This window comes from Larus michahellis, chromosome 2, assembly GCF_964199755.1.
Source record: "Larus michahellis chromosome 2, bLarMic1.1, whole genome shotgun sequence".
NCBI lineage: Eukaryota > Metazoa > Chordata > Aves > Charadriiformes > Laridae > Larus > Larus michahellis.
The window spans coordinates 71,502,735-71,523,073 of record NC_133897.1 but is presented as its reverse complement, the minus strand read 5'-3'; the positions used below and the strand labels follow the sequence as shown (position 1 = coordinate 71,523,073).

The 20,339-nt window shown below is 42.5% G+C and overlaps 1 protein-coding gene across 3 annotated transcripts in view; it reads left to right on the top strand.

Moving 5' to 3' along the window:
• Positions 1 to 20,339, top strand: part of RNF144B (ring finger protein 144B) — a 93,931-nt gene that overhangs the window by 38,148 nt on the left and 35,444 nt on the right. The window contains exon 1 of one of the 3 annotated variants that reach the window (XM_074575827.1): positions 7,272 to 7,613. The exons of 1 other annotated variant lie outside the window; for it this stretch is intronic. The gene's annotated coding sequence lies outside the window, so the exon portion shown is untranslated. Of the gene's footprint in view, positions 1 to 7,271; positions 7,738 to 20,339 lie in introns of those variants that run through there. One more of the 3 variants, XM_074575828.1, reaches the window with a different exon arrangement.

Here is a 20,339-nt window from a genome sequence, read left to right as displayed (position 1 = left end):
GCCACCTTTTAAGCCTGTAGATAGAGCCTCACCAGGCGAAGGCAAAGCCATCACCAAGGAAACTGGCCTAGGTTGGAAGGAGTAAAGCTGTCTCTTAATATTTCCAAAAAAGGGCAGTTAAGAGCTTCAGGCAGGACAGAAAAAGCAGTAGAATTCGAGAAATGAAAACAGTGTGCACATTTTTTTCTCATGACAAGGACAGGTTGGTGACCTCCTCTGTTACAAAGGAAGCTTCCTGTCTTGGCTGCCAGGATGGTTTTGCCCTCTCAGTTTTTAATGATGGTGATACTGATGTCTGGAATCACTGCAATTCTAGGTACATTACCAAAACACTTAGTTAAAAGTCAACAGATTGTGTCACTTTGGGCGCAGAGTCAAAAGGAAAAAAAAATCTGTGCATACTTGAAAGTCTGTGCCATGCTCCGAAGCTAGCTGTGAGCACAGTTAATAGAAAATAAATTAATTTAACCGAGCCTTATGTTTTTCCCATGCAACCTTTATATACTCGTTAAAAATGTGTGCTTACTTTAGGAGAGAGCAGAAGAGGACAACTTCAGTGTCTCCTCTTTCATGTGTATGTAATATTGGACTTGTTGGAATGGGTCCAGCGGAGAGCCACAAAGATGATCAAAGGGCTGGAGCACCTCTGCTATGAGGACAGGCTGAGAGAGTTGGGGTTGTTCAGCCTGGAGAAGAGAAGGCTCCGGGGAGACCTTATAGCTGCCTTCCAGTACCTAAAGTGGGCCTACAGGAAAGATGGGGAGGGACTCTTCATCAGGGAGTGGAGTGATAGAATGAGGGGTAACGGTTTTAAACTGGAAGAGGGGAGATTTAGGTATCAGGAAGAAATTCTTTCCTGTGAGGGTGGTGAGACACTGGAACAGGTTGCCCAGAGAAGCTGTGGATGCCCCATCCCTGGAGGTGTTCCAGGCCAGGCTGGATGGGGCTTTGAGAAGCCTGGTCTAGTGGGAGGTGTTCCTGCCCATGGCAGGGGTGTTGGAACTAGGTGATCTTTAAGGTCCTTTCTAACCCGAACCATTCTATGATTCTATGATAATACGGTCCCCTCGATGCTACTTTACATATTACTCTTTTCGCAGCTAGAAATTCTCACCTGTTACCTAATCCTCAGAAGAAATTGAGCACCTCCACATCTGTATGTGTTACACATGAACATGAGAGCAAGGCAAGGTGTTTGGTTTTATTTTGTTTTTTCCCAGGAGTTTGATGAGGAGGTGCTGCTTTAGGGTGCTACGTGTGCTGTCCAGGTGGGGAACTGGACCTGCTTGCATATGGTAGCCTCTGAGCCCAAGAGGTGTCCTGCATTCTCTGCTGCTGTGTCAGTAGAAGTAGTGCCGTCACGTCACTGATGTGCCAGCTCTTCTTACCATCCAGAGGGTTTGTGATTGTGCTCACAGTGTGTGCAGGGAGGGATGTGACGGCTTTGTGAACCGATGACTGACGTGTCTCACATCATAGGAGAAAGTCAAGGGGAAGATGACAGTAACCTGTCTCTTCCCTGCGTCTGAGTGCAAAGAGGTGGCCAAGGATGGGCACTGGGCTGAGGGTGCTGCACTGGCTGCCCCTGGGCTGGATGTTTGCTCTTCAGTGGCAATTCATCAGCATTTCATTTATGGCAGACTCCTAACAACTCAGCTTGTTTTCTTTCCACAAGCTAGTTCTTCATGCACCTAGTCAACAGACAGGAGTTAGCAGAAGTTAAAAATTTATGTAGAGCTGTTCAGTTGCTGGTGGCAAAAGGCCCCACTGCTGGCAGCATTACCAATAGAGAGCTCTGCCGCCAGCAGGATTGCGTTCCTTAGGGGTCAGTACTGCGTCCAGTGCTGTTTAACATCTTTGTTGGTGACATGGACAGTGGGATTGAGTGTACCCTCAACAAGTTTGCCAATGACACCAAGCTGTGTGGCACGGTCGACACGCTGGAGGGAAGGGATGCTATCCAGCTGGACCTTGACAGGCTTGAGAGGTGGGCCTGTGCGAACTTCATGAAGTTCACCCAGGCCAAGTGCAAGATCCCGCACCTGGGTCATGGCAATCCCAGGCACAAATACAGGTTGGGTGGAGAGTGGCTTGAGAGCAGCCCTGAGGAGAAGGACTTGGCAGTGCTGGTTGAAGAGAAGCTCAGCATGAGCAGGCAATGTGCACTTGCAGCCCAGAAAGCCAACCGCATCCTGGGCTGCATTAAAAGAAGTGTGGCCAGCAAGTCAAGGGAGGTGATTCTGCCCCTCTGCTCTGCTCTGCTCTGCTCTGCTCTGCTCTGCTCTGGTGAGACCCCACCTGGAACACTGCGTCCAGCTCTGGAGTCCTCAACACAAGAAGGACGTGGACCTGTTGGAATGGTTCCAGCAGAGGACCACGAAGATGATCAAAGGGCTGGAGCACCTCTGCTATGAGGACAGGCTGAGAGAGTTGGGGTTGTTCAGCCTGGAGAAGAGAAGGCTCCAGGGAGACCTTATTGCAGCCTTCCAGTACCTAAAGTGGGCCTACAGGAAGGATGGGCAGGGACTCTTTATCAGGGAGTGGAGTGATAGGACAAGCGGTAACGGTCTCAAACTGGAAGAGGGTAGATTCAGATTGGATATCGGGAAGAAATCCTTTCATGTCAGGGTGGTGAGGCACTGGAACAGGTTGCCCAGGGAAGCTGTGGATGCCCCATCCCTGGAGGTGTTCAAGGCAGGCTGGATGGGGCTTTGAGCAGCCTGGTCTAGTGGGAGGTGTCCCTGCCCAGGGCAGGGGGTTGGAACTAGGTGATCTTTAAGGTCCCTTCCAACCCGAACCATTCTGTGATTCTGTGATTTCCTATGGGGGCAAATATACTTTCTCTTAATGCTTGGAGGTCCCAAGAAGACAAGTTGCACTGAACTCTGGTACTGTCAAAGCCATCAGCCTTGATGTTTAAGCTGAGATTTCTAAGCACCCCAAAACCTGGGGTAGCAGGCTGATTTCTCACTGTTTCCTGGTGGGGCTGTGTGTTTCTTTCCTCTAGTGCTGTTATGTATGGACCAAGTACCAAAAGCTAGTTTCCAGTATGTCAGGAAGTACTTCAAAGTGTAAACACAGGAAAAAATACCTATGGAGAAGACATAAAGCCTTATGGAAGCCATATGACTGTGTTTTGTTTGGAGATGGTCTGCTGTGCCAACAAATTTTAATGAATATTGCTCTTTGCCTTACTCATAGAGCAGGATAGGTGGAAGTCACCTATGTCTTTTCTTTGTGTCCGAGACAAATCCATGTTTTGAGATCATAGTGATTATAAATGTTCAGGAGACAGTGTGCCATCCCACGCACTTTTTTACTGTAAAACACAAAGCTCTTTAGATTTGTAAATACTATTATTTCAAAATAATATAACTTGATTTATTTCACTCCAATACAAAACACCTTATAATAAAGTTTATCATGTTTTAGCTAAAGGGAATAATGAGGATTTCAAGCCTGGTTTGTCAGCGAGTGACTTGCATACCAAGTCAGAATTGTAGAACAATAGGGTTATTTAAACAGGAAAAGATGTGATTGTGATTTTCTTGTAGCTATTCTGAGTAAAGCTTGTCTGCATGCAAAATATTACATAACTTTGTATTTTTTGCACTGATATCTGATGTGATTATATAAATACATATATTGAATAGAGATTCTTCTTTTTAAAGCATTAAGTTTATGAAGGCACCACAAATGACTTTGGATGGTGGAATCCCCCTTTAAAATAGTTCCCATTGAAGAAAACTGTTCTTAGCTCATGATATCAGGGGCATCATACTTGCAACTTCGGATAATATATGTACACTCACTGTGCAAAAAACCTTCCTGTCCTGTTTTCAGCATTGGTTATGTTAAATATTAGTATCTATTTTTCTTAGTAAACTGTCTTTCTTGCATATACAAATACTTTTTTTTTTTTGCATAGGAAAATGGATAATTTGCAAGTACAGTAAGTGAAGTGGATAAAGATACACTTTTCTTACTTAGGCTCTGGTTTTAGAAAGCTTGTTGCAAAACCTGGTTTTACTTTACACCTATGGATAGCAATTATTTTTTAGTGTATTTGGTTTTTATTAGTTGAAAATTGTGAATCAGGGTAGTGAAAATGTCTTTTTTTCCTTCACAAGCTAATCCTGATTCTTTATGTACAATTATAATGAAACTGTTAGTTATACACTAACCCAGTGTTTTCACTAGCTGTTAATGGTATTCTATTTGTGGGATGTGAGAGGTCTTTTCAGTGGTCATGCTATTACTTTTTTACCCACCTACCTCATAAATTGATTAGTAATTTTAGTTAATGCCAGAGTGGCTTAGTCATTTTATAACTATTTCAAGTAGCTGCAGGGATGACACAGCAATGTTAGTAATTAACTATGTCAACCTTTATTCTTACTTTGGCTAGTAACTCAACTAAAAATTCACGGTGATGTTGTGTTTTGGCATGTATGATCTCAGAGTCTCAGCCATTCCCCCAGTCCTGAATTTATAAAAGCATCAGTTAAGACTGTCAAAAAAATTAATTGGATCCTCTCAGTTTTGTGCTTTATATCACTGTTACCAAAGAAAAAAGCAAATGGGGAGGGCCTAGCTTGTGCCTTGACTGGCATTGCGTGACATTCCGAACTTGTACTTTTTAATTATTTGTTGTCTCAGAGAGGAAATCAATCAGTCAGGGTCAAGAGATTTCAGGGATTTGAGCTGGGTAGCAATTTTAGCATGACTCATAACACTCTACAAAATTAGCTTGCCACGAAGATGTGCTTCTGTGAAATGGTGAAGTACCTGGGCTCGAGGTATAGCTGGAAGAGAAGTCATTTTGACAGAAGAGCTCATAACAGTCCAGCTCATGCCTTTTGGTGACAGCAATGGAAAGAATCATCAGTATTGATCATCTCCTTCTACCCTGAGCTCTTGCACGGTGCCACGTCACCTTCAGCTCCTCTTTGCTGCGGAGATCCTGGGAAAGCACAGAATTAGGGGTGAACTCAGAAGTGGAGATGGAAGCAGGGGAGTAGCCAGCTGTCCACAGAGCATCAGTAAGTGATTGTCCTGCATGTAAATCTGGGGACCACGCTTTAGGATCTGATACTCTAGAATCTGAGTGCTTGGAAACGAGCACATCTTAACATTTTGCAGAAAATTAAATGCCTTGAGAAACATTCATGATGTTCCTTACCAATTTTGTGATGTTTAAGGGAAATTAATCTTGCTGTAAGCAGTTTTGCACATTTGTGCAGTCACATTGTAGCTGTCATGCACAGAGATACATAGTAGGAAACCACATAGAAATATCATCTGATGTTTGCAGCTGAAGTTTCCAGAATTTATCTGCATTTTAATGGACTAATCTAGTTTTCTTAATTCAAAAGAACAGCCTCCCTAGGTAAAAGCTGCCCTCATCATTTATCTGAAGGAAAGATGATTGGCCTTTATTTGCAGTTGTTTCTCTTGACTGATGGAGGCTACTGCAGTGATGCTTGTTTTTGTTTTGTTGTGCCAGCAAGTAGCGAGTACCAAACCAGATGCTACTTTTGCTGCTTTGCTGCTGACAGCTGCCCTGCTCTACTTCTGATCCTGCTGCCCTGCCATTTTCCCTACACCTGCACGGATGACTTCATTTCCTTCATCCTCCCTCTCTCACCACCCTCCTCCTTGAGATAATTGTCCTTTTGCTGTTCAAGTGCTGGGGTGCTGAGCACTGGAGCTGGGAGTGGGAAGATTTTTCTTGCTGCAGTTCATCTGTGGCCTGACAAGTACCTGTGTGATGGAGGCAGACTACCAAAGGTAGCAGCTGCAGGAAGAAAACACAGGAGCTGGAACAGAGGGAGGGAGAAGAGCGGGGAAGTAGTGAAAAGACAGTGATAGAGGCTTAAGCTATTTTGTACTAGGACAGAAGATGGAGGATAAAAATCAAACCGCTGAAGGAGACTCTCTTTCTAATTGCGAAGTTTGACATGGAATTCCACATTTTCACTACTGCTCTGCAGCTTGCAAAATAGCTCTGAGTCCCAAGTGTTTCCTGAATACCTTCTAGGATTGGTCACTGCTGAGGATAAAAGTCTGCCACTGCTGGGAAATGCTCTACTAGCTCAAGTGGCAATATCTGTGACATGGCTCTTGGTTGCCTAATCCTACTGTAATCCTATTGATGAATACTGTAGGGATGAACATGATTCCACGTGTTGGAATGGCTATATTTTTCCTGGTGACTATTCCCTCCTTCCTCAGACACAAAATTATGTGTAACACCCAATGTCAAATAGATGGATAAAGTTTGTACTTATTCCAAGGGGAAAAGAGTATGTGATGATAATTCAAGGAAAGCTGTAATGCATAGGTGCAAGGAGGCTGAATTAAAGTTGCACGAGCTTTCTGCCTTTTCCTTAAATTAAACTGATGCAGTATAATTATCTGAAAATAACTAAAAGTTCAGCTGTGAGCTTCTGTACGCCCCAGAAGAAATGCCTATACATCAGGCTTCACAGCAAAGTCCTGAAGGCAGAACGCCAGCGCTAATTGCATGAAGTACAAAGTAAACTTATTTCATCATAAAAAGAAAATTATAGATTAGCATCTATACTTGTTTATCCCTCTGTTTTTCTGCACCCCTTGCACTCTGATATATCTGTACTTCTTATCTGTGGGTGCGGTACGTTTCTTACAGCAGGAAAAGTTCTTGAGCGTTTGGTGTCAAGTGGCACAATAATACCTTCTCCTGCTGCTTGGCTGGTGTGAATCACACCTGTAGGTTTGGAGTACAGAACTGCAGTATTTCCAACCCCTCTTGCACACAAGCCCAGCTGAAAGACTCAAAATTTAGTATTGGCAGAATACGCTGAGCACCATCATCATTAAGCACTCAGATTTGGGATGACACTGATACTTTACTTATGAATTTAGATTTTTGCTTCCTTCCTCTCCAACATGAAGAAATCACTTTGCTTTTGGACAACATTTTTCACATATGGAGATAAAGCAGAAGCCAGCAATGTTTCAGACATCATCTGCCGGTAGGGCAGCTGCTATACAAACTGCTATCCCAAAACAGGTTAAATGGCAATGGGGAGGGTTTTTTTTTATGAGTGTCGCATCTATAATGTCTTGTCCCTTTCGGTTTTGTCATGTCAGGGCTCAGATGGGAGTTATAATTAAAAGCAGCACAGATACCCAAATAAGAACATCGGGTGTGCATCGGCTGGAAGCTGACAGGGTTTAAGTAATCACCTGCAGTTGAATTGAGAGTCGGATGGGAAGTAGGAAGTGCTGTACTCAAGCTTCCTGTATAAATAAATGCAGCTTTCCCACAGCTACTGCATACAAGCTGTGACGTGCTTTTAAGATATAATGGCAGCGTGCTCTTAATAGCAGGGAGGGGATGATTTATCGGAGTGGCAAAGGGGCTGGGAGACAAGTCCTGCTGCCGTCCTAAAAAGTGTACAGCTGTCAGATACGCGGAGAAGAGGAAGGGCGTGCGAGAGCAATCTGCCTCCGCTCCTGGTTGCGAGCTTCAGGGGTTTGTGACATCGTGGTTTCTTGGGAGCGCTGGAATCTGAGTGCAGCTACTGAAAAGTCACACAGCTGGCAGTGAGAGCTACTCTCCTTTCAAGGTATGTCAGAACACAGCTTTCTGTCCATTTTTTTTGCTTAAAAGCAAAGGATACCCTGAAAACAACAGAATGCCAGCATTAGCTTCTAATGCAAGAAAGTAGAGAAGGCTTAGCTAAAAAAAAGGTAAGAACCAGAATGATTAAAGAGCTAAAACAAATGTTATTTGTGGCTAAAATTGAAGTGTGCGGTGCTTAGAGCTGAGGCAAAAGGAAATCTTGGAGTCCTGACTGTTAAAGGCACAGAAAATCAAATAGACATCAAGTACTTCCCAAAAGGCTGAAAATACTTTTCTCAGTGGAAGTTTTAAAGTAATATCTGTGTGAAGTGTTTGAAAATGCTTCAGTATTGAGACATATCTGTGTGGAAAGCAGTTGCTAAGATGGCATACTGTCAGTCATATATCTGTTTTAGTTTAAATACAAGAACTCCCTTCATGTGTGAAAACACATCTGATTAAGCTGGAGGGAGCCCGAGTTTAAAATGCAGAGATTTCCTCCTGGTTTAAAGGCATTTCTTCAGCCACAGTCTTGTACAGCTGGTATCGGGAAGGAAAAATATACTGCTCTGTATTATATGTGTTAATGTACATTTCTCTTCTGATCAGGGTTTAGAGTTATGTGGTTTATATAAGCACATACTAAATATACAATATTTTCCAGTTTGCATTTTTAAATTTTTTTACACTAGGAACAGAAAATTGCATTTACTAGTATGTTTGCACTGCTTTCTCAGCATAAGGCTTTCTCAGTACAAAGCTGCTTCAGTAATGATGATGTTTCAGTCTGTTTTATTATAAAGCTCTCTATTTTCTGTAATAATACAAAGGCATTCTGCTTCCTAACTGTATACGGCAATATCAAACATCTTCCTTCAGAGAGCACTGTAAGTAGTAAAATATTTAGGATGCCTATAGTTAAGGAAGCATTACAGGGTGACTTCCCATCCTCTTGGTAAATCAACACTGAATGCTTTTAAGTAAATTTTAGCAGAGATACAGGCCGTGACTGAAATACCCCCATGCAGCTTTCCAACTGGTTGTGAGCAGGCACAGCAACATATGTTTGGCTGCCCTCAGCCTGAAGGGCAAGTGGTCTTGGTTAAGGGCAAGCACTGGGTTTGGGATACCAGTATTTCTGGAGACAGAAGTTTCAAAATCCTGCCCTTAAATATTTTCCAAAACAAATATATTGACCTGATTCTTGTCCTGTTTAGGACTTGTCTATGCCTGAGTGTGAGTGGGTGTATGGGTTGTCGTAGCATGAAAGTGGCTGAAACCCTTCCCTCAGTGAACATAAGCTACATTGGAAAAAATACAGCACATTGATAAGGGGATGGCTGCAGTTATGCTGCCGAAAGTAATGCTTTAGATTATGAATTGAGAAGCATGTGTTTGCAGAGTGTCTGAAGCTGTGGTAAAGTGGGAGGTATTCCTTCAAAATCAACTAGAGCTATTCCGGAGCCAAACCGGTATGATGAGAATCAGACTCCTTTTCTTCCACGTATCTTAGTGTCCGATGAGGGTATTTAACACACAGTGCTGTCTGCTCATACAATGACACAACTCCCCCCCCACCACCACTATTTGTAGGAATAGCATTTGGCAACCCGGTTTAGTTTCTGTTCCCCATGCTGAACTATATCCTGAGTGCTCCTCACTGATAGTCACAGTCGTCTTCGCCACAGATGGTGACATTTTGGTGATTTTGTTTGTGTGGTGGTATACTTTGGAGCAAAGTTAATAATATAAATAGCAAACAATATGGAGCTGTTTCTCTCTAGTTAGGTTCATGTATTCCACTATATTCTCTAAATGCTTCATAAGCTTTTTAGTAATAAAAAACCAGCGTGGAAGTGGTTATCTGGCCTTTCCCTTCTGGTGGAGGAGGAAAGTACGTACTTGTCCTAATTATCATTTTAAGTTTAAAATGCAGCTGTGAAAAGCAGCAAGTCACTTCACAGGAAAAGAAGCAGCTCTAATACGTAACCCGGTTCCCAGTTCATTAGTATGCCTCTGATAGTATCTATGGTATGAGTCCAAGCCCTGTCCAGACCTTCAGTGACTTTTAGTGGTGAGACCCAGTGGAGTGTATTGCTTTGACATGTACCTCAAAAAAAACTGGTATAGACTTGCTGTCCCTCTTCTTGAGTGGGGAGTTTTCTCAAATGCGCCTGAAACTGCACCATGCCTATAGATTGTACGTATCAGATCCATAAATATCTCCTGGGCTAGTAGTACTGTGACATCTGAGACCATAATTACAGCTCTGGGCCCATGGATGTCACAAACACACGTGAACAAAATACTGTGGCAGGCTGCCAGTCTTGCTATGAACTGAGTCCATTGGACCTCCTTGCACATAGCAAAGCAGACGTTGCCTTCAGCTTCATGAGGCTGAAAATGGTTCTGGCCCTGTCCTCTTCCTCTGCGTATTCGCCAGGAGGTGGGAACAGTTCCCTCCTCTCTCTCTAGCTTCCCCATGCCAGAGCCCAGCCCCGTGTAATGCACTTCACAAATTCTCTTCATTACCCAGCAGCCAGGAATAACCTTACATTCATTCCGTCTCAAAATTAATCTTCTTTTTGTTTGTGGAGGGGAACATTGAGCAAAACAAAAAAGAACAGATCCAAAGGGAAAGACAGCAGTGATACGAAGCTCAGCCTCTAGCATTTTGCATTTCTGCTGAAGCACAGCTGAGCTCCAGCGCTAGACTATGAGCCTTCTACCTTGATAGAGGGAAGTACAGGTCTGAGGGCCATCGTACACTGCAAATTTACCCAGTCTTGGACAAATATTTACGGAGATGCTTGCGCCAAATAACTTTGTGCTGACCAGTAAGAAAATAGTGTTCAGTAATCTTTCTCTGTGTCTGTTGTAAATGATTTCAGCTCAGTGGGAACTGAGTGGGCATTACACTCGTAAAGTAGATCATTGCTAGCAGATACTAAAACACTCATAAAAAAAAGATAGTATCTCAAATTACAAAGGACCTCATCCTTCACTTCCTACTGAAGTGGGACTTTTCCAACTCTTAGTCTTCCAGGGAGGAGCAGAAGTGCTGAGTGGAAATTTCTAGGCTTGAGAGCACAGCTAGGTTAACTGCATTGCAAACACAATTTCAAGTAAAAAATGTAGCTGTATCAAACACATGATGCAGTTTCTTAGATCTCTTTGTATGTGTTGCTACTTGCACACAATGACATAAATGTTCCCCATTTCTTGTTCCTCTTATTCTATTTTAATACAGAAAAAATATTGTGGGTTGGGCAAGACCTAGGTGCTTTTTTATTGTATTTCTAGGTGAATCTTCTCAGCCTCCATGGGAAAATCCATAATCTGTAATTAGAAATGCCATCAGTTTAGCTGATTCTTTGAATGTCCTTGGTGTCTGCAAGTAGTTTTGACTTTGGTGGAGTTTGGGCTACTGACTACAGGACCTACAAGCATCCTTGTGCCTCGTGTTTCCAAGTGAGTCAGTACCTCCGGAGTCCCAAAGCCAGCCAGCACCAGACAAAGCCATCTGGGACATGTGAATCTAGTTACTGCTACAGGATGGTTAACCTCTCTGAAGTAAGGCAGTCCCAGACATGCTGTAGTCAAGGGACTGTTTGTTTAAATTATGTTTATATAAAACCTAACGAGAAATTCTGTACCTGTCTGACAGACTTCAAAGACCATAAATAAGGGCAGTTGGGTGAGTCAGAGTGGGACTATTGTGTGGCTCCAGAATTGGGACTTGATGAGGTTTATTTTTTGGTGTTGGTCTGGAGCTGTTATCAGTGAAGTCGGTGAAGTCAAGACGTGCTGTTCATGGAAACCATAGCCAGCATGTTACTGTGGAAGAGTCCAGCTTGTGAGCGTGAGTTTGTGCATGCTAGAACACATCCCCTGTGTGGGGCTTCTTCCTGTGCGCTAGAGCTTGTTGTAGACACAGCCATCATGTGGAGCTGTTCTACGTGCTTTTTGTCTGAAGGAGAGACGAGAGATGCTGATTAGGAGGCAGAGTACAGAATTACTTTTCACTAGAAGGAAAGAAAATACCATTTTAGTGTCAGGCTCATGTTTCTCCCTTTTAATTTAGAATGTTGGTATTTGTGTCTGTTGCAAGCTTTTCTGCCATTCACTTTGCTGTAATAATGAGGAGAGGAGGGAAAGTATAAGATGTGAGTCATCACTCAAAGAGTGGACGCTGTCTGGGTGTCTGACGGAAGCTTTGATATTTGTGTTTGGTTATAGAAACTATTGTATCTTCATACTGCCAAGGAGTAAATGTGCAGAACTGAAAATGTTTACGTGCTCTATATGTTTGCAAAAAAGGAAAAAAACATTGCAACCGAAGAGCTGTATCTCTGTGTTCAGGAATTGAAACGAGTCCTTCAAGGCTACCTCTATTTATGCTTTTATGTCCTATGTGTTGCTGTGACTTGGGGGTGAATTCCTTGCTTATGTATATACAGCCACAAATCATTCAAAATTGCATGCTCTACACCCCTATGTACATAGAAGGAAAAACACATTTCACGACAGCTAGTATATAGGCTAATTATTTGCATGCAAAGAAAATTCCAGGATTAAGTAGAAGCTGTGACATGGAGGCTGACACTGGTTATGTCTGAGCAGTAGATGGAAAAGTTTGTGTGTTCTGCCTGTGCTTAATTTTGTAAGCATTCTGATGGGTGGAGGTGAGGAGATGATGAAGGAAAACAAGCTGGTCTTCCCCCCTTCAAAAAAAGAAGTTTACAAAGATGTAGTCCTGTGGGCTGATCCTGTGGGCTATTTACCATTGCACTCACTTGAAGCTTTTTCAGAGCAGCAGACCCTCAGCTCTAACCACGCATCCTGGAACCCTTCACAATGGGGTTTATCCATTGTATGGTTAAGATGACATCCACCGGGACAGCAGTAACTTGCTTGTTGAAGTTTTGCACGACGGAGAGGATGCAGTCTTGCACCCTCCTGACCTCTTCACACTTCCACTGATGGGTTCAGTGGTGGAGGATCTCCATCACAGTCTCCGGGGAGGATTTGTGGTAAAGGCAATCATGCCCTTTGCCTGGAGTGGAGTAAAAAGCCACATATATATATATATATAGTTTAGCCAATACTACTTTAAGGACATGTGTTTTTTGAATTGGTCAATGTTTTTATTGCAAATACCCAAGCAGTGTACATGGCTTTACCAGTTTCAACCCCCTTGTTGACTTAACTTCCCACATTTTGGGAGGACAGGCCAACAAATGAAGGAAACATGCAGTTGTGGGGAGAGGATTGGAGAAGGAGTTGAGAATTCTTGCTGTACCTTGTTTTCATAATTCCTTAATAACAAGGACAAAATGCCTATTTGAGGGGCGTTAGTTGTCATGCTCATAATTAAAAGACCATCTAGCAGAAAGATAACTTCAGAAAGGTTTCTGTAAGATTGTCACCCTTTAGTATAGTAAGTCTATGAGTTCCTCCAGTGCTGTGTTCTAGATACTAATTTTTCTGGAGGTGGGGCAGCTTCTTTCAACTGGTCCTGGTTGCTTATCTTTGCACACATAAGCAGGTCCATTGGAGCACTCCTACTGGCAAGGCTTCAACTTCATGGTTAAGATCATGTAGAGACGAGCCAGTTGTTAACAGATACTAAGGCTCTGGAGGCTGAAATCTTGTATGTTCACAGGTTGCTGTTCTCCTTTGAAATTATTTCTGTAATGAAGGTTGAAATTTTGAATTGAAGTGAGGGAATGATGAATGCAGACCTCTAACTGCATTTGATGTACGCTTCTGCTTTATTATATGCCTTATAGTAGCATCTGTATTTCTAAGGAATTGTATGGAGCCCTTGAGAAACTAACTGTGTTCCCTGTGCTTGACACTGTACAGGCAAAAAACCTTCTTGTGAGCGTCTACAGCCTGAAACACAGCGAGTGAAGGTGGATGCAGAAAGTCAGGTGGGAGAGTGCAGGGCAGCAATGAGACAATATTGGGTCGCGTGATAGACAGTGCCATCAGCCGAGCTGCTGCAAAGCTTTTTGACTCACGTTTAAGAAAATGTCATATTTGTCTTACCTAGTTAATAAGATGCAGAGCAAAACAGATCATGCTCTGTTAAAAATGTTTATTTATAAAAGTGGGAATATATAGGTGATTTAAAAATACATAGCTGTTAAAGTTAGTCAAGAGCGTTAACACTAATTGTAGTTGAAGCTATTATTGTTATTCCAGCGTAGTTTGCAACTTCTGTTGAGTAGCGTGTATGTGAGGCCTGTCAGAGGTTAGAGATGCCCTATATTCACATCCTGATTGATGGGGTGGGCACCATGGGGCTCCTCCGCGCTGGGGCAGCAGGCAACGTGGAAGGAATCGCCTGCATGAGACCCCTTCCCAGGAGCTGCCTCCCTGCATGCTGAGCTCGTTGCTCTTCCTGTGTGTGGTCTGGAAAAGAGGGAGAGCAAATGTGGATATTGAGAGGACGGGCAGAGAGGAGCTCAGTCAGGGGATTGTTTCTGGAGTCTCTTCTCTTTTTTGCCTCTGCAGATCTCGCCAGAGCTGGGACTCGTTCTGTCCTTTCCTCATCTCCGGTTGCAGCTGACTTTAGTCGGGTTATTGAGGAACTGGCAGAGGAGTGGTTTAGGGATACACTCCAATTAGTTTAATAACCAGTTGTGAGAAGCAGTAGTAGTTACTTCAGTAAATGGATGTGTTTAGTTTCAAAACAACCTGCTCATGTCCAGGTCCAAATCTCTGCTATTTCTTCTTAATGACTGTATTGTTTCTTGTCAAACTCCAGTATAGTCACTAGCTATCCGTGTTGTTTTCATAATGGAAAATGCTATATTAGTGATAGTGACTTCCCCAAGGTCTAATCTTCAGATTTGACATCTGGTCTTTGATTAACTGAATGTCTTTGTAGCTGAGACTCAAAAGTTACCACTGGGTAGCGTGTGTCCCCAGATTTCTAAGTCATTGAGACATGTTTGGATCAAGGGCAGTTTTCAGTGTTTCACCTGTTTTATCTTGGTTACCTTGAACGGCGTGTTTCTTCTATAATAATGCACAGCGTATTTGACTGTAAGATTAGATAGGGGCAAATGAAAACATACTTGTTAGTTTTATGCACTGTTCGTTCACACTAAAATTTTTACAAAACAAAATTCCTGATGATGTAAATCTAAAGTTGTGTGAAAGTGCTTTTTGATGGTAGCAGTAAACAAGACTGTAGGAACATAATCTTGCAAGTTGGCAGTTTTACTGGACTGACAGCATGAAATGACAGAGATGTTAAAGGTATCATCTTATTGCAAGCACTGAAAAAATGTTCCTCAGATCATGCCTTCTAAAAATAAATACCTAAATATGTGGGGTTTCTTTTTCAATATATGGCATTCAGTAATTTTTTTTTTAGCGCATGGTATTTTTGCAGAATTCAGTGGGGGATCAATTTCATTGTTTCAGTCGGCTGAGTTGTTCTTTGGCTTCTAGCAAACTCCTCACACTTCCCATGGCCCTAAGAAGTTTCTCGCTGTCACTTTCAAGGCCTGGCGTTGGGTCATGTCTCCACTTGCCTTGACCTGCTTGCCTTGCAGTCAGGACGCTGCTTGCTCTAGACGCAGCTTTGGCTGCTCTGGAAAAGGAGCCATCTCCATCCAGAGGAGCCCGACAGCCCAGGTAGTTTCTTCTTAGAAGGAGAGTATGTACTATGAACAAACAGATAAAGTTGGTCCCTCTGCCAAATAACGTTCCATTGCTTTCACTTTAACAATACGTCTTTACAGGTATCTTCTAAAAATTCTTGGTGTTAGAACAGGCCAATGTCACAAATATCTTCTGAAGATGCCGTGTCTAAACTGTAAACATTCCAGCTCAAGGAGTTAACATATCCCAAGGTTTTGTTATGAGATTAACAAAAATAAACATTTTTTCTGTGTCAAAGGCAAATTGTTACATCTGACTTCCTATTCCTGTTTCAGCTGAGACAGTTAGCCAAGTTATCAACCTGTCTGACCTCCCAAAAGCTCAATTCCTTTTTACTTAGTAAATGCTACAGTTACCGAAAGCCTTCATGTGGTCAGAAAGGAAGACCTGTCATTTGCTTTTGTCATTAATGTCATGAAGTGTGTGTTTTTATTTAATAGTGGTATATTACCTCTTGTCAACAGGAAGTCAAAAGTAAAGCGCACTGAACTAGTTTGGGTGGAAATTCCTTGTAGCTTAGCATTAACAGATGTTGTGCAGTGTCATTAAGAATAGGGGGGGTTATTTAGATAAGCTTTAGAGTCTAATCTTACCCTGGTAACCAATACTTGGAATTCCACTTGGTATAATTCTGTTGTTTCAATGTGTTTTGGAAATATTTGGAAGTGTTTGATGCCAAAATAGACAAGTTCTGTTGTCTAGCTGCGGTTTGCCTGTAATACTGCATTTTGAGCTGATCACCTTTCTTTAGCTTTGTGACCGCCAGGGTTGAACACCAGACTTTAGGGGAATCCTGCTCCTTTGTGACCAGACCCATCACCTTAGACTGCTGCCTGCGGCCGGCACCATCATATTGTTCAGGCATAGTAAGTTTGATACATCTGGGTCATCTCCAAACTTGATGCCCACAGGCCTGCCCAGGGCTCACGTCCAGTAGGTCTGGTGCAGGGAGCTATGGCTTTCCAGCCTGACAGCGTTGACAGAGCTGTATCCTGAACTTTGATATGTCCTAGTTCAAACACAGTTCCAGCAGAACAGGGTGAAGGTGGTGGCTTCTGTGATACAATGGTCTGACCTCATTCCACGCAGAAGGGCTTACTCCTGTCCTCGTGGATTCAATGAATATTGCCATTGTGTGGCTCCTGTCAGTATTGAAGAGAGACGAAGACCATGTTTCTGTTATGCATTTCAGTTTAGTAAGAGGCTGCATTATATCTTTTTCATTCTTTATGTTTTTATCTTTAAGTGATCAAAAAGGGCTTTGCTTTTCCTAGCTGCCTGTCAGCTGGGAGTAGCCACTTTTATTTCACCGTTAGCTTTTAGAATACCTTTTCTTGGACTCCCCAGCTTTTTAGGAATGGAAGTTGGAAAAGCCTGCTTTTTTCCCCTCACTTATTCTAAAACAATATTGCAAGAAAACACATACAGGATTCCCACAATTGCAAAAATTCACATGTGTTTTGGAAAAAAAAAGTGGTTTGTTCTATTCAGTTAGTATCTATGGTCTTGCAAAAAAACTCCCTGAGGGCCTATTGAATAGGGTTGCTAGAAGTTACTGTGAAGGACTGGTGTACTAAAATCTCAGTTACTCATAGCTCACAGTAACAGTACAGTAGAGATGTTACCCGACAAATGTACTCTCAAAGACTTGTGGAGACTGATTTACATGTGCCCTAATGGCGTTTTGTTTTATTAGAATGATTTGAAGTTATTGGGTGTATGTGAGATTTGGGAAGCCGTTCAATGTGTGGTTTAGACATCCGAAAGTGCTGATATAAAAATGCCTGGCAGGAAGCTGGGTGGTATTCTTAATTAGTGCACTTACGTTTTTTTGTGTGCAAGAGGCTTCCCACTGACTACATGCCTTTCAAAGTATTTGATATATTTATTTTTTGGTTATAACATGATATGAAAATACTCCTTACAGCCAGTGCTTCTTGAACAGCAGCTCAAGGGCTCTTTTTTTTCCCAGGCATTCCAATGAAAACAGGTGAGAGAAATTGCCTTTGGTGTGTTCTCATGTACCAGGCACCAGGTTTACTTAGGCTGCTTGTTCTTTAAACAAGTTTTCTTAAAATAAAAATTTTACAGTGCAGAAAGCTGTCATGTAATATTATACATCTGACTTTTCTTAAGCCCTGCTTAAAGAGAATGGATATTGAAATACTTTTATTCTCTCTTAATACTTCGGCTTGGTAGCATATTATGATAATCCAGAAATGGGTTTTCCTTGCACATGCCTGTAATCAAGTCATTGGCTTGCTTGCAGTATTAAGGCACAAATGTAATGCAGTAATTCTGAATATATTAAAAATGTACTTAATATTAGACCTTCTGTTCACTGATGTGGTTGCTTTTTTTGATACCACAATTTCAGAAAATCTAAGTACTTGTTTAACTTGCTAATAATCTCCTTGCAGTAAAGCAAAATATTCAGGCTTTGATACACAGGAGTGGTTAAACGTGTCATTAAATGTCCTTCTTGAAGATGAAGGCTTTCCTGAATTGGAACTTTAATCATATGTTTTACAGCCTTACTGAATCACTACTTGGTAAGTAATGCTGTATGGTCTAGATAGGTAGCTCCGAGTAGACAGTGCATATCAAAACAAAGAGAAATTAATGTGTTGTGGTTTAGTGGCCAGTCTATTAGACCACAGAAGTACTAGTACGCTTGATTCAAACTAATTCTTTGTGCAGGGCTGTTGAGTTTGACAAAGCTGCCTCAGAAGTGAATTTCGAATAACGTATCGAGAGAGTTGGGACAGCTAAGGACTTGTAACCAAAACTGGTAACGATGGGGTTTTGCTGAAGATGATAGACATGTGAGTTTCTGACAGCTGCCCTCAAATGTCCTAATTTCATAGCTCACTTTTTTATCTTCTGTGATCTGACCCCATTATCTTAATACCACTCTGTTACATTTTTAAAATCTTTCTAGAACCATTCCTTTTTCTCCAAGGGCCTGACTTTTAGCATTGGTTTTGAACACTTGCATTTTTCAGGTAGTTTTCTTTTTCTATTTTATTTTTTAAGGGGAGAACCTTAGTTACAGGAAACAACAGAAGCCTGAGCTGAACGATGTCAAAACAGGTTTTTATATGGCATTGAAATCATTTCGTAATGGGTGGAGTACTTAAAAAAAATCTCAAGGGCATAAGAAACAATTACAGTGCTTGCAAATGTTTCTTCAAGAAAGCTCAGTGAATACCTGGTATGCTAAATAGGATCTTAACCCAGGTGCTGTGAGTACTTTCATTTTGATACTAAAATGATTTTTGTAAAATGGGGAAGTGCTATGTTATGTGTTAGACCCACACAGGACCTTAAACCTAACCCCAGCCCCTACACGATCCCCCTGTGCATATGCAAGTCCATGCCTGGGTGCCGGTTTATGGCAAGCCTGGGATGATGCCGGGCTAGAGTGGACTCTGGGCTCACTCTGCCCCACAAGATGGGCTCAGGCACACGACAGCCCACAGGGGAAAACACATAAAAGACCCTTTTTAGTCCATTAATGTTTCCTGGAGCAGTGTGTCTCATGTTTGTACATTTCTTGACTCCCTTTAAACTCCAAATTCAGCTAAAAGCATACAGCTCTACTAACTTCAGCAGAATCGTTTGTAAACACAAGGTTTGAAGTAGCTTGTCTAAGAACCTTGTTGTTGCTATTGGATGCAGCATGTGAAAAATGAAAGGATGACTTATGGTGCTGAATATAATCCATTCATTCTCCTCCAGCTTCAGTGCAGAAGGCTTTCATGACTTTACGTGATGTTTCTAAGTGGTGAAAGTCACATTCAGACACATTTTTTTAGCTAAGTACAGTGACTTTATTGCAGGCCCACAGACAATGTCCCTCTGATGTTACAGCTCAGGAGACTGCCTGGCTTGTTTGCTCTATCACATACACAAAGTCACTTTTGTTCTTTGAGCCTGGTAATCTTCCTTTAAGGCACCTGGACAGGCTCAAATGAGCCTTTGTATGATTGTAACAAGGATGTCACATTACAATGCGTGCTCACAGGGAAAGTTTCAGCCCTTGGTTGCATCAATTTTTAACATCTCTGTGGAGCTTTGGTGGCTTGACCTTGGCTGACTGCCAGACCCCCACCCAGCTGCTCTCTCACTCCCACTTCAGGACACTAATATCAAGATTTGCAACAGGTACCTATCTAGAAGCAGGCACGGCGGGTATTTGCTGCTAGGAAGTCATTTTCAAAGCCAGACACTGGACACCCTGGTGTCAGGAGGCCCTGAAGGCAGACAAGTTCTGTTCTCCTTTCTCCAGTGCTTTTGTTGTGTTTTTCATATTCCACTCAAAATCTCCACTGTGTTCCTGTAAGTGTTTCTGCTTGTACTTGCCCTTCCCACCCCCCTGAGCCCTTTCTCTTTCTGCGTTGAGCACGCTCTAATGTTTTCCTGCTTATGGAAAGTGCTGAGACATTTCAGTGCTACGTGGAAGCACAAAGCTTTGTCACGGCCCAGAGACAAGGCAAAAGTGTCCACAGGCAGGTGAACAAAATGGAAACGTTGACAGGTCCAAGCGCTCAGCAAACCATGGTCCTGGTGACCGGGCAGTTTACGCCCTCCTAGGACTGTCCCCGTATAGCTCGCTCGCATTCATTCAGACTTTCTGGTCCTGCCTTATCCTATGGCATCGATACCATTAGTATCAGAACCAGGGAAGGATGAGTCTTCCCAACAGTTCTTTTTCCTTATAAGCTGAGCAGCATACAATTTGAGGAAATACGTCCCGTTTCCAGGAAATTCCGTGCAACGTAAAAGCAGTATGATCTCTGTGTGTGTGTGTGTGCATGCGCGCATGTACGTGGCTGACAGAAGTATGTAAAAAAGCTTGGATCTTTACAGTTCATGAGTGTTTACGCACACTGGGGCCTGTTTGACCCTTCCTTGCCACCGATTTATGCTGGTGCAGAATTTAGTCGACTGTGTTCCTCTGGGTTAGGGCATTCCTGAGATGTGTTTGTCCTTATTCCACAACGTCTCATGGAGCCTGTGTTGCTGTTCAGTGTACATTTTTGTGAGG